Raw genomic sequence first — 11,157 nt, forward strand, 5'->3', positions numbered from 1 at the left:
AAAAAAAAGAAAAATAACAATGATAAAAAAGAAAAAAACGCCCAAAAAAGAGGGGCAATTCGTTCGTGCATTTGTGTATACAAAACTTGCCATCATCTCTGTGATTGTGTCAAACAAACACAAAAAAATAAAATAAAATAAAATAAATAAAAATGAGGGGGGGGGGCAAGGGGCCCCTGCATCCAGGGACCACTCTCCCCTCTCCCCTCGCGCCTCTTAGCTGCAAATATAAACCGCATGTGCCAATATGCTTTATTTTTGTAGACCCCCTCCTCCTAAGTGCATGTGCCTTACATTCACCCCCTTGCTCAGCCCTATATCTCACTGTAAACCCCCCTCCCCCCCAACTTCTACTTTATCCATTCCCCTTCTCCCCACCCTTTTTCGTGACCCCCCCCCCTCCTGCCTAACTAGGCTAGCCCTAGGGGCTGCACTTGTGACCTTTTTCCTCCCTCTCAACCATTCAAGAAAAAACTCCCCACTCATACGCTGAACAAATACATTGTGACTCACATCCAAGCTCCCCCCCCCCCCCTCCCCCCCTCCCACGACCCGTTTCCAAAACCTCAAAACAATCCTTAAAACATACATAACTAGTGACGTCGCATCCTTCATCCGTGCTTCCGTCTATCACACCCCCCTTCCCCCCTCCCCCGTGTCATCCGCTATGTGCTGTAGGGAAAGAAAGAAGAAAAAAAAAGCACAGAAAAACAAAAAAAAAAAATCTTTTCTCTTTTCCTTTCCAAGTTTAACTAGCCTTATTCAACCCTTATTCAACCCCTAACTCTGCAAGTCAACCACATTATTATTATTTTCTCCTTTCATCTTCCAGGACAGCCTCTGAGACATAGGGCTCCTCCCTCCGGGACAGGAAATGCATATACCCAATTAGTTAAAAGGTAGTCTTCCAGGCCTCTCTCTTCAGTTTTGTGTTTCCTGCCGGATGGTAAGGAGCATGTTAGGGACCTAAGGGGAGCTCCTTATCTCAGGGGCTGTCCTGGGAGAGCCCCTGGCATGGACTGTCTTCTGCCTGTAGCACCCCTCTGTCCTGTCAGGGAAGAATAGGGTCGCTATATACCACTGCTGCCTTTTGCTCAGGGAGAGCAGGACCCTGGTGCTGCTACAGACTCCGCCACCCATGCCCCGCTAGGTACCTGTGTTTCAGCCGGCGGGAGACGCTCGGCTGGCCATGCTGGTACCTTCTCCGGTCTTTCGGGGTCAGCGTGAGGGGTTGAGGCTTCTGCATTCCAGCAGGAGGAAGTGACAAGATCGTACTTCTGGTGGAGCCGCGTCATCAGGGGGCGCCGTGAGACACGGTCCAGGCTCTTGGGCACAGCGGTGTTTGTACAGGCTTTCTGAGCGGTGGATAAAGGCTCGGGAAGACTGAGTGAGCACCAGGGACCATGGAGGGTACAGCGGTACAGGAATCCGGCTCAGCAGGCTCCGGCACCTCTCAGGTAAGCGTGGTGAGGGCAGACCATGGCTTACACTGGGGGGGTCAGGGTCCTTTAGACCTAAAGGAGCCCTCCCTGGGTGGGGAGCCACAAGTGATATGGGCTGGGCACTTCCTAGGCTTACCCTAAACACGGTGGTGTGGGTCAGGGCTGTATTCTAATGGGGGATTGTTTGTCTTTTTTAATTTCAGGTCAAACAAGATAGGACCCAGATACAGCTACCTAGGAAGAAATGTGCCGTATGTGGGACTAAGTTAGGCGCCAGTTGGGAAAAGCCACTTTGCCTCGAGTGTGTCAGCAGTTTAGTCCAGGATGATTTAGTGGCAGAGTGTCACAAAATCCTGACATCTGTTAAGGATGAGATTGCATCCACATTCCAGTCCTTCAAGGGTATGATGGATCGAATGCAGGGTCCCTCCTTATCCTTACCCAAGGCAGCAAGTATGCCTTCCTTATCCGAGCCTAGTCAGGAGGATGAGGGGGATAGGGAGAGGGTACCGAGATCACTAGCCTCCTCTCAAGCGGGTTCAGCATCCGACTGAAGGAGAAGAGGATTCCTCCAGGAGGTCCAAATACAAATTGTCTCTGGATGATGTGGGAGATCTTCTAAAAGCGATCTATTACACATTGGAAATTTGTGAGGAGCAGGTCCAGCTTTCTAAGCACGATGTGTATGTATCAGGGGTCTAGTGCACATAAAAACAGGGTATTCCCCATGCACAAATCTTTGATAGAATCGATTCTGCTGGAGTGGGAGCAGCCGAAAAAGAGGCCGTTCTTTTCAGGCAGCCTCAAGCGGAGGTTCCCTTTTGAGACAGATGCTTCCCATCCCTGGAACAAAATTCCCAAACTTGAGGCACCATTAGCCAAAGTCTCTAAAAAGACAGATTTGGCTTTTGACGACCTGGGGTCTCTTAGAGATCCCATGGACAAAAGAAGGGACGTGCTGCTTAAGAGGGCCTGGGATGCCTCGTCAATTGGGCTGAAGCCAGCCCTTGCAGCTACTTGCGTGCCCAGAAATCTGGAATGTTGGCTAATGCAATTACAGTCCCACATTTCGGCTGGCACCTCTAGGCAACAGCTTTTGAAGTTGTTTCCGTTACTATTCAAGGCAGTCGGTTTTTTGGCAGATGCCTCTGCAGAATCGATAAAGTTGGTGGCTAGGTCAGCCGCAGTAATAGTAGTAAATGCAACTAGGAGGGCTGTATGGTTAAAAGCCTGGACAGGCGATGCTGCCTTAAAGCTTAAGCTTTTTGGGTTACCTTTTTCAGGTGACCACCTGTTTGGGCCTGGCCTCCAGGAGGCGCTAGAACGCACTCAGGCTAGGAAAAAAGCATTTCCAGAAAAGAAAATCGCTTTTTTCGAGGTCATAGGCAGCAGGCCCAACAAGATAGGGATGGCCACCCCAAGAAACATTGGACAGGCCACAAGGGGCGTGGTAGAGGAGGAATCCTATTTAATCCTTTTGAAGCCACCTCAAAGCCCCAGTGACTCCTGCGTCCCAGTGGGAGGGAGACTGGGGGAGTTCCTCCCACAATGGACTACTTCAACCTCAAGTCTGTTCATACTAGACATCATAGAGAACGGTTACAGATTGGAGTTTGATTCGGTTCCCCCCCTCAAGCTTTCAGATTACCCAGTTACCCAGGGACCAAGAAAAAGCAAAAGCTCTGGAACTACTATTGGGGGATCTAGTGGATCAAAGGGTACTTATTCAGGTGCCACAGAGGGAGCGTGGCCAGGGAGTATATTCCCATGTCTTTGTTGTAAAGAAACCATCGCCCCCTGAACAAGTTTGTGAGATACAAACGATTCAGGATGAAGTCGATCTATACAATAACCAACTTCCTGTTTCCAGGTTGCCACATGGCCACAATAGATCTCAGGGATGCTTACTTGCACATCCCGATACATCAGCACTTTCAAAAGTTCCTCAGGTTGGTAGTCAGGGTAAACTCAGAGGTTGTGCACTTCCAGTTCCGGTGCTGCCGTTCGGACTGTCCGCTTCGCAAAGAATCTTTACCAAGGTTCTGGCAGAGGCTCTAGCCCCATTAAGGGTCAAGGCTATAACGGTGATCCCCTACCTGGATGATCTCCTATTTATTGCCCACTCTTCTCAACAGCTGGAGAGAGACTTGCTGGAGGCGCAGAGTTTCCTTCTTTCGCTCGGGTGGTTAATCACCCAGGACAAGTCCCAGCTGACCCCGACACAGGAGGTCCTGTATTTGGGGTACAAGATCTCTTTAGTGGAGATGAGGGTGTTTCTCCCCAGGGAAAAGATCCAGAAAGTGGATCAGGCAGTAGCTCAGCTTCAATCCAATCAGGTAGTCCGGATCAGAGAGGTCATGAGGGTGCTGGGTCTGATGACGTCCTGTTTCCCAGCAGTGGCCTGGGCAAGGCTTCATCAGCGCCCTCTGCAGAGTCTCATGCTATGTTACTGGGACGGCATGAAGCAGAGCCTAGATCAAACTATGCCCCTATCATCCAGAGTCAAGAGGTCGTTGTGGTGGTGGCGGGCTCATCACAATCTGGACAAAGGACTGTCCTGGACCCGTCCTGCAGCCATAGTGGTAACAACCGACGCCAGTGCATTGGGCTGGGGGGCCCACCTGGAGGGAATCTTAGCTCAGGGGGCCTGGTCACCAGTAGAAGCATGTCGATCCTCAAATCAGAGTGAGCTTCTTGCGATTTGGAGGGCTATAGAGGCTTTCCAGTCCCAGATAGGGGGACAGCACCTACAGGTTCGGACAGACAATGCGGCGGCCGTCGCTTACGTGAACAAGCAGGGGGGGACCAGAAGCCCCGCTCTGCAGTCTATAGCAAACAAGATTCTGTGGTGGGCCGAGGTAAACCTGTCCTCATTGTCATCCATTCATCTGAAGGGCTCTCAGAATTCGCTGGCGGATTTTCTCAGCGTTTAAGTCAGGACGAGTGGTCCCTCAACAGGAAGCTGTTCGAGGAGATTTTGCTATGCTGGGGTCAGCCGGAGATAGACCTCTTTGCCTCAGAAGGCAACAAGAAGGTGGCACAATTCTTCTCCATCCATCCGCTGGACCAGGCCAGGGGGATAGACGCCTTTGCCAATCCTTGGCAGTTCAGTCTATGTTACGACTTCCCTCCAGTGAGGCTGATAGCCGTGGTTCTTCAAAAATTTTTGGCAGAATCAACGGACCTCATCCTGGTGGCGCCATTCTGGCCAAGGAGACCTTGGTTTGCCAACCTGAAGAGACTGGCCATTCGTCCCCCGTTATCCCTTCCGGTCAGGAGGACTTGATTTCTCAGGGCCCTATTCTACATCCGCAAATACAAAACCTCAGTCTTACAGCCTGGTATCTGAGGAACAGCTGTTGAGGTCTCAGGGATTTTCAGAAAGAGTGATTAAAACTCTTCTGGAGTGTCGTAAGGCGGTAACAAGGACAATTTATGCCAAAGTATGGAAGAGGTTTAGTTCCTGGTTGCAGGAGCAGGGACTAGAGCATCCTGGGATACCAGCAGTCCTGGATTTCCTTCAGGCAGGTGTAGAACTGGGTCTTTCTATCAGTACTTTGAAAGTTCAAACCGCTGCCTTAAGTGTTTTCCTGCAGACCTCACTTCAGCAGAAACAGTTCGTTAAAAAAAAAATTCAAGGCCCTGGCAAGATCCAGGCCAGTGAGGGTAAGGGCCTGCCATACCTGGGATCTATACTTGGTCCTCAGGGCCCTCACCAGAAGTCCCTTCGAACCCCTGGAAGAAGCAACGCTAAAATGGATGGTGCTTAAAAGGTTTTTTTTTTATAGCGATCACATCAGCCAGAAGGGTGAGTGATCTGCAGGCTCTCTCTATTAGGGAGTCATTTTTGTTGATTTTGGAGGATAGGATCGTACTTAAGACTGACCCTAGTTTCCTCCCTAAGGTAGTATCCATGTTTCATAGAACGCAGGACATTGTCTTACTGACATTTTCTTCCTCCTCAGAGACAGATGAGGAAGGATCTTTGAGTTTATTAGATGTTAAAAAAAAAGTCTTTTATTTTATTTAGAAGCCTTGAGTAGCTTCAGGAAGTCGGATTCTCTTTTTGTTAATTTTGTAAGGGCCCGCGAGGGTTATAAGGCGTCTAAGTCTTCCATTGCTAGATGGATAAGATTGGCAGTTATAAAGGCTTATGAGTTAGAAGGGATGCAAGCACCATTAGTTAAGGCACATTCTACCAGGGCAGTCTCAGTTTCATGGGCAGAGAGGGCCAGTGCCTCTCCGGAGGACATCTGCATGGCAGCAACATGGTCCAGCTACTCTACGTTTGCGAGACATTACCGTCTAGATTTATTGTCTGATAAAGAACAGACATTTGGACGAAAGGTCCTCCAGGCAATGGTCCCGCCCTGACAAAGTAAGTTTCTTGCTTATCATCTCAGAGGCTGTCCTGGAAGACGAAAGGAGAAAACCGGAGTTAGACTTACCGGTAACTCTTTTTTCTAGGAGTCTTTCTGGACTTTCAGAGCCTTCCGGTAGTTCTTGGTTAAACTGAAGAGGGAGGCCTGGAGGACCACCTTTTAACTAATTGGGTATATGTGTTTCCTGTCCCGGAGGGAGGAGCCCTATGTCTGAGGCTGTCCTGGAAGACTCCTAGAAAAAGAGTTACCGGTAAGTTTATCTCTTTTTTTACTCCCCCTCCTAAAAGATTTCAGTTTGTTCTTCAACTGATTTGTACAGTTTATAGGTCACATTAAAGGTGGAAAAAGTTCTGTAATGATTTATCTTTGTCTCATTTTTTTACATTCCAGAAACCTGAGATTTTAACAGGGGTGTGTAGAGTTTTTATATCCACTGTAGGGGTTCAAGATTAAGACCTATTTAGAAAAAAAAACATAAAAACATTTTAAGCAATAGCCAGCATGGATTCATGAAAGACAGAAGTTGACAAACAAATCTGATTTATTTTTATGAGGAGGTAAGTAAAACCTTGGACAGAGGGGTGGCTGTGGACGTGGTATACTTGCATTTTGCAAAAGCGTTTTACACAGTTCCCCACACACGGCTAATGTGTAAGGTAAAGTCTATAGGCTTGGAAATATCACTTTGTAAATTGATAGAAAACTGGCTTAAAGACCGAATTCAAGACCGAGTAGTGGTTAATGATTCTTACTCTGAATGGTCTTGGGTTGTTAGTGGTGTACCCCAAGGTTCAGTGTTGGGACCCTTACTTTTTAATAACTTTATAAATGATATAGGGTCTGGGATTAAAAGCACCATGTCAGTGTTTGCAGATGACACCAAGCTATGCAGTGGAATAACATGCTTACAGGATGTCTCCATCTTACAAGCCAACCTCAATGCACTGTTTAATAGGGCAACTATTTGGCAAATGAGGTTTAATGTTAATAAATGTAAAGTTATGAACTTGGGGGCTAAACATATGCATGCATCATACATACTAGGGGGAGTACAACTGGGGAAATCAATGGTAGAGAAGGATCTGGGTGTTCTGGTAGATCATAAGCTAATAATGGCATGCAATACCCAATTGGTTGCTATGCGAGATAGGCCAAATGCAATATTTTAAATTGCATTATTCTATCTCATGCCGCAGCGTCTCCATAGAATTTACCCTGCGATGGAGCCTACCTGTTGGCAGTGTGGGGAGGCACCTGCTGTTTTCTTTCATTTTTTTTTGGGGGGGGGGTTGTCCCCATATTTAGGAATTTTGGGCTGAGATTGTCTGATTTATTCTTTGGTCAACTACGATAGTTGTCCTCCAAACGGTTGCTGTCGGTCTCCTGGGTTTGGTTAGCAAGTTGGCATTTGCCAGGGCTGCTAGGACCCTACTGGGTTTACTCCTTTTTATGCTTGGAAAGCAATTATGTTAGCCTGGAAGTTGGAGAGGCCTCCTTGCTTACGGTGCTGGAAGAAATTAGTCAATTTGATGGTACCGCTTTATAAAATGACTTGTCTTTCTTGCGCATGCCCTAAGAATTTTCACAAGGTGTGGGACATCTGACTTAAGTCTCCCTCCACTGCTGTAGCCAGATCTGGCACAGATGGCAATATGATGGCATGCAGTAGCGGAACTACCAGGGTCGCAGCAGGTGCACTTGCGACTGGGCCCGGCATTCTGCTACTGTAGGAGGGGCCCGAGACGGCAAGAAGGACAGCTGAGTGAAGAGCCCACTCCGGGCACTCTTAATCTGTGAGGCAGTAGCGGAACTACCAGGGTCGCAGCAGGTGCACTTGCGACTGGGCCCGGCATTCTGCTACTGTAGGAGGGGCCCGAGACGGTAAGAAGGACAGCTGAGTGAAGAGCCCACTCGGGCACTCTTAATCTGTGAGGTGAGGAGGGGGGGTGCGAGGGCTGCACACGGAGCGTCTGGATCTTCTCCTGTCTGACAGCAGAGATTGTTATTTTCACTTGTTTGATTCCCCAACACTGCAGTTCCAGTCACTGAACTTTGCCTTATCTCTCTTTCTTCAACTAGTAATCACTCCCCTCCAGCCCTCAGCATGTTCTCTTCCTGTCACTTCACCTTCTTCTTTGGTCCCATTTGATTCACTCAACTTCTCCAGCAGTCTGCATCTCTCTCTACCTTGTCTGCACAATCATGCAGTAAGTTAGCAGCAATTCTCCTGAAATGTTTTTCCTGTTACCTTTATCCCTTCCCTTCTCCTATCTGCTTAACCCCCCATAAATCTGCACTACACACATCTCTGCAGCAGCTCCCCTCCCCCCCCCTCAGCTCTGGACATTCCACACTCCCATATATCTGACACCCTTTCTATCCCAGTTTACTCCTCTAACTGTACTGTCCCTATATTGAAGCCTTAGCACTTTCTCTGCACTCCTTCATGAACACATAATCTTACTACTTAGACCCCCACATATTCACTATTTTCTTATCGCTAATGCACCTTTTCCACGGGGCGGGCTCTGCCAGAAGTCCACCTGCTCAGCACTTGAGGAGCAGGCAGATGGCTGGTCCGTGTCCAATCTGCTTATGCAGAGCGGCCACAGACACACCTTTTTCTTCTCAATAGGCAGTCGGATGTAAATGGACTGCCTGTCCGTTTAGACCGGGCTGACATGTAATCCCATCCACCAGACGAATGGAGAACTGATCCCCATCCGTCTGTTTTTAGCAGATTGGATTGGATGTAGGCAGATGTAAACAGGCACATGTCTATTTACACCCGCCACTCCATAGGAGGAGAATGGAGGGTCCAGTCGGGTCTGCCTGAAAAACTGACAGTCTGACCCAATTAGTCTACTCATGTGAAAGGGGCCTAAGGCTCCATTCACACTAGCGCGTTTTTTGATGCATTTTGCATTTTGCAGAAATGCACGGGAATTTTTTAACATGGGTTCTATGGAACATGTTCACATCAATGCCTTTTTGTTTCTCTGCATTTTTGGAAAGGGTCAGGGACTTTTTTTCATGCAAAATGCAGCGTTTTGCATGTAATAGAATTCAATGGACAAGCATCAAAAACGCAAGTGCACCGTTTTTGCAGTGTTTTTGGTGCGTTTTTGATGCGTTTTTGCCGTTTTTTTTTTTTTTTGTTTTTTTTTAATTTTTTTTAAGACTGTAAAAAAAAACTAAAAAAAAAAAAAAAAAAACGCAAAACGCGAATCGCGGCAAAAACGCCGCAAAAACGCTGCTCAAAAACGTGGCAAGCATGAAAAAAAAAAACCTCCAAAAACGCTCAAAAGCAACATGCATAGGTGTGAATCGAGCCTCATAGTGGACTCACTCAGTGTGCTGCAGTTTGGGCGCAGTGTGATTGTATGAAAAGTTTACATGCGTTTTCACAAAGGTACATCAAATTCCTACATGCTGCAAATTTGCTGTGCTTTCAGAAAACTCACTGCCTATTAGAATTCAATGGGAGCGCAGCTATAACTCCATCTAAAGCACACATACAATCCCACTGCGGCCAAACTGCAGCACACCGATGTGAGCCCACTATAAGGCCCCTTTCACACTGGGGCGGTTTGCAGGCGTTATTGCGCTAAAAATAGCGCCTGCAAACCGCCCCTAAACAGCCTCCGCTGTTTGTTCAGTGTGAAAGCCCAAGGGCTTTCACACTGAAGCGGTGCGCTGGCAGGAGAAGAAAAAATCTCCTGCAAGCCGCATGTTTGGAGCGGTGTATTCACCGCTCCTAAACCGCTCCTGCCCATTGAAATCAATGGGACAGCGCGGCTATACCGTGGTAATACCGCGGCTATAGCCGCGCTATACGAGGGGTTTTAACCCTTTTTCAGCCGCCAGCGGGGGGTTAAAACCGCACCGCTAGCGGGCGAATACCGCGGTAAAACAGCGCTAAAAATAGCGCTGTTTTACCGCCGACGCCTCCTACCGCCCCAGTGTGAAAGGGGCCTAAGGCTTGTGGTTTTCTTGACACACGCAGAAACACACTGGCCTTTAGTAGACACACAGCAGTGCCATTAATTGTTAAATGGCACCCCAACACATCTGCTAACCCAGGCATTTTCACACGCACCAAACCACATGGAGCCACATGGTGTCTCTATCTCAAAAGTGAGCTATCGGGGGTCTGTTTAGAGCCCTGATGTTTCACCAAATGGCTGTTAAACGTGTAAAAAAAAAAGTCAATAAAAAAATTCTGTTTAAAAAATGTAAAAAAATAAGAGCTTGCTTTGGTCTCTGAAGAGCAATCCACATTCAGATTTCTCTTCATAGATCATTTGACAGATAGTGAGGAGGTGTTGTATTGCCTCTGCACTGCCTGCTTTAACCCTTTAATTCTGCACTAGCATGCCATAACCATGTGCATTGCACGCAGTTGTGGGGCGCTTGCAGAGCAGCACCATTCACTTGAATGGGTCAAGTTAAGCAGGGGGTACAATTCATACTGCATGTCAGTGGGAAGTGCCCTGGGTCCGGAGGAAGGGGCCCCTGGACCGATGGAAAGGGGGGGGCCCTTCATGGTTCTTGCACCAGGGCCTTGAAGGTTCTAGTTACGCCTCTGTCCTGAATTGTTGGGCTACATAGCATAAATACAAATTGAACCTGGGCCAGGGGTAGTACTTGTACTGCCTTTAATAATCGGTGCAGCCCTGCAAAGTGGCATCGTGCTGACAGTGCTATTAACGGCAAAGGCTGCTGATTTTAGGCATGCGATTTGACATGTTGAGTCGCATGCCAAATCACTTCAATATGGATGTGCTATCTCTATTCAGATTTGTTATATTGTTGCACATCAGACATATACAAGAACTAAGGTTGTCTGTCCTTTATGTCTTACATATACTGCCTTATTGGCTGCATATCAGAAGGGACACAGCAAGGTGAACAGTGAAGGTTGCTTGTCCTTTTCTGATTTGTTTTTGCTGCCTCAGCAGGGAGACACATTGAGGATGGTGGCGTCTCTGCTCAGTATTGGTATATTGCTACACATCAGACATACACAAAGATTGAAAATTGTTGTTTGTGTCCTGTATGTTCTATATTGACTGCCTTATCGGCTGCATATCAGAAAGGCACAGCAGTGAGCGGTGTCTTTTCTGTTTCTCATTGTTCTACCTGGCTGCTTCTTAGGGATACACAGCAGGGGGTTGTTGGCTGCACTCCTCCAGGGAGATACAGCATTAGGGACCCCTCGCTTGTTCAACCTGAAAATTGGAAGTTCCCTGCGACCTGTGTAATCTTGAGGTCTGTGGATCCAGAAAGCAGGGTCTGCTTGGTGGCACTGCGACCTGAAGTACCCATTGGAA

Source organism: Aquarana catesbeiana, linkage group LG08, assembly GCF_042186555.1.
Source record: "Aquarana catesbeiana isolate 2022-GZ linkage group LG08, ASM4218655v1, whole genome shotgun sequence".
Classification (NCBI taxonomy): Eukaryota; Metazoa; Chordata; class Amphibia; order Anura; family Ranidae; genus Aquarana; species Aquarana catesbeiana.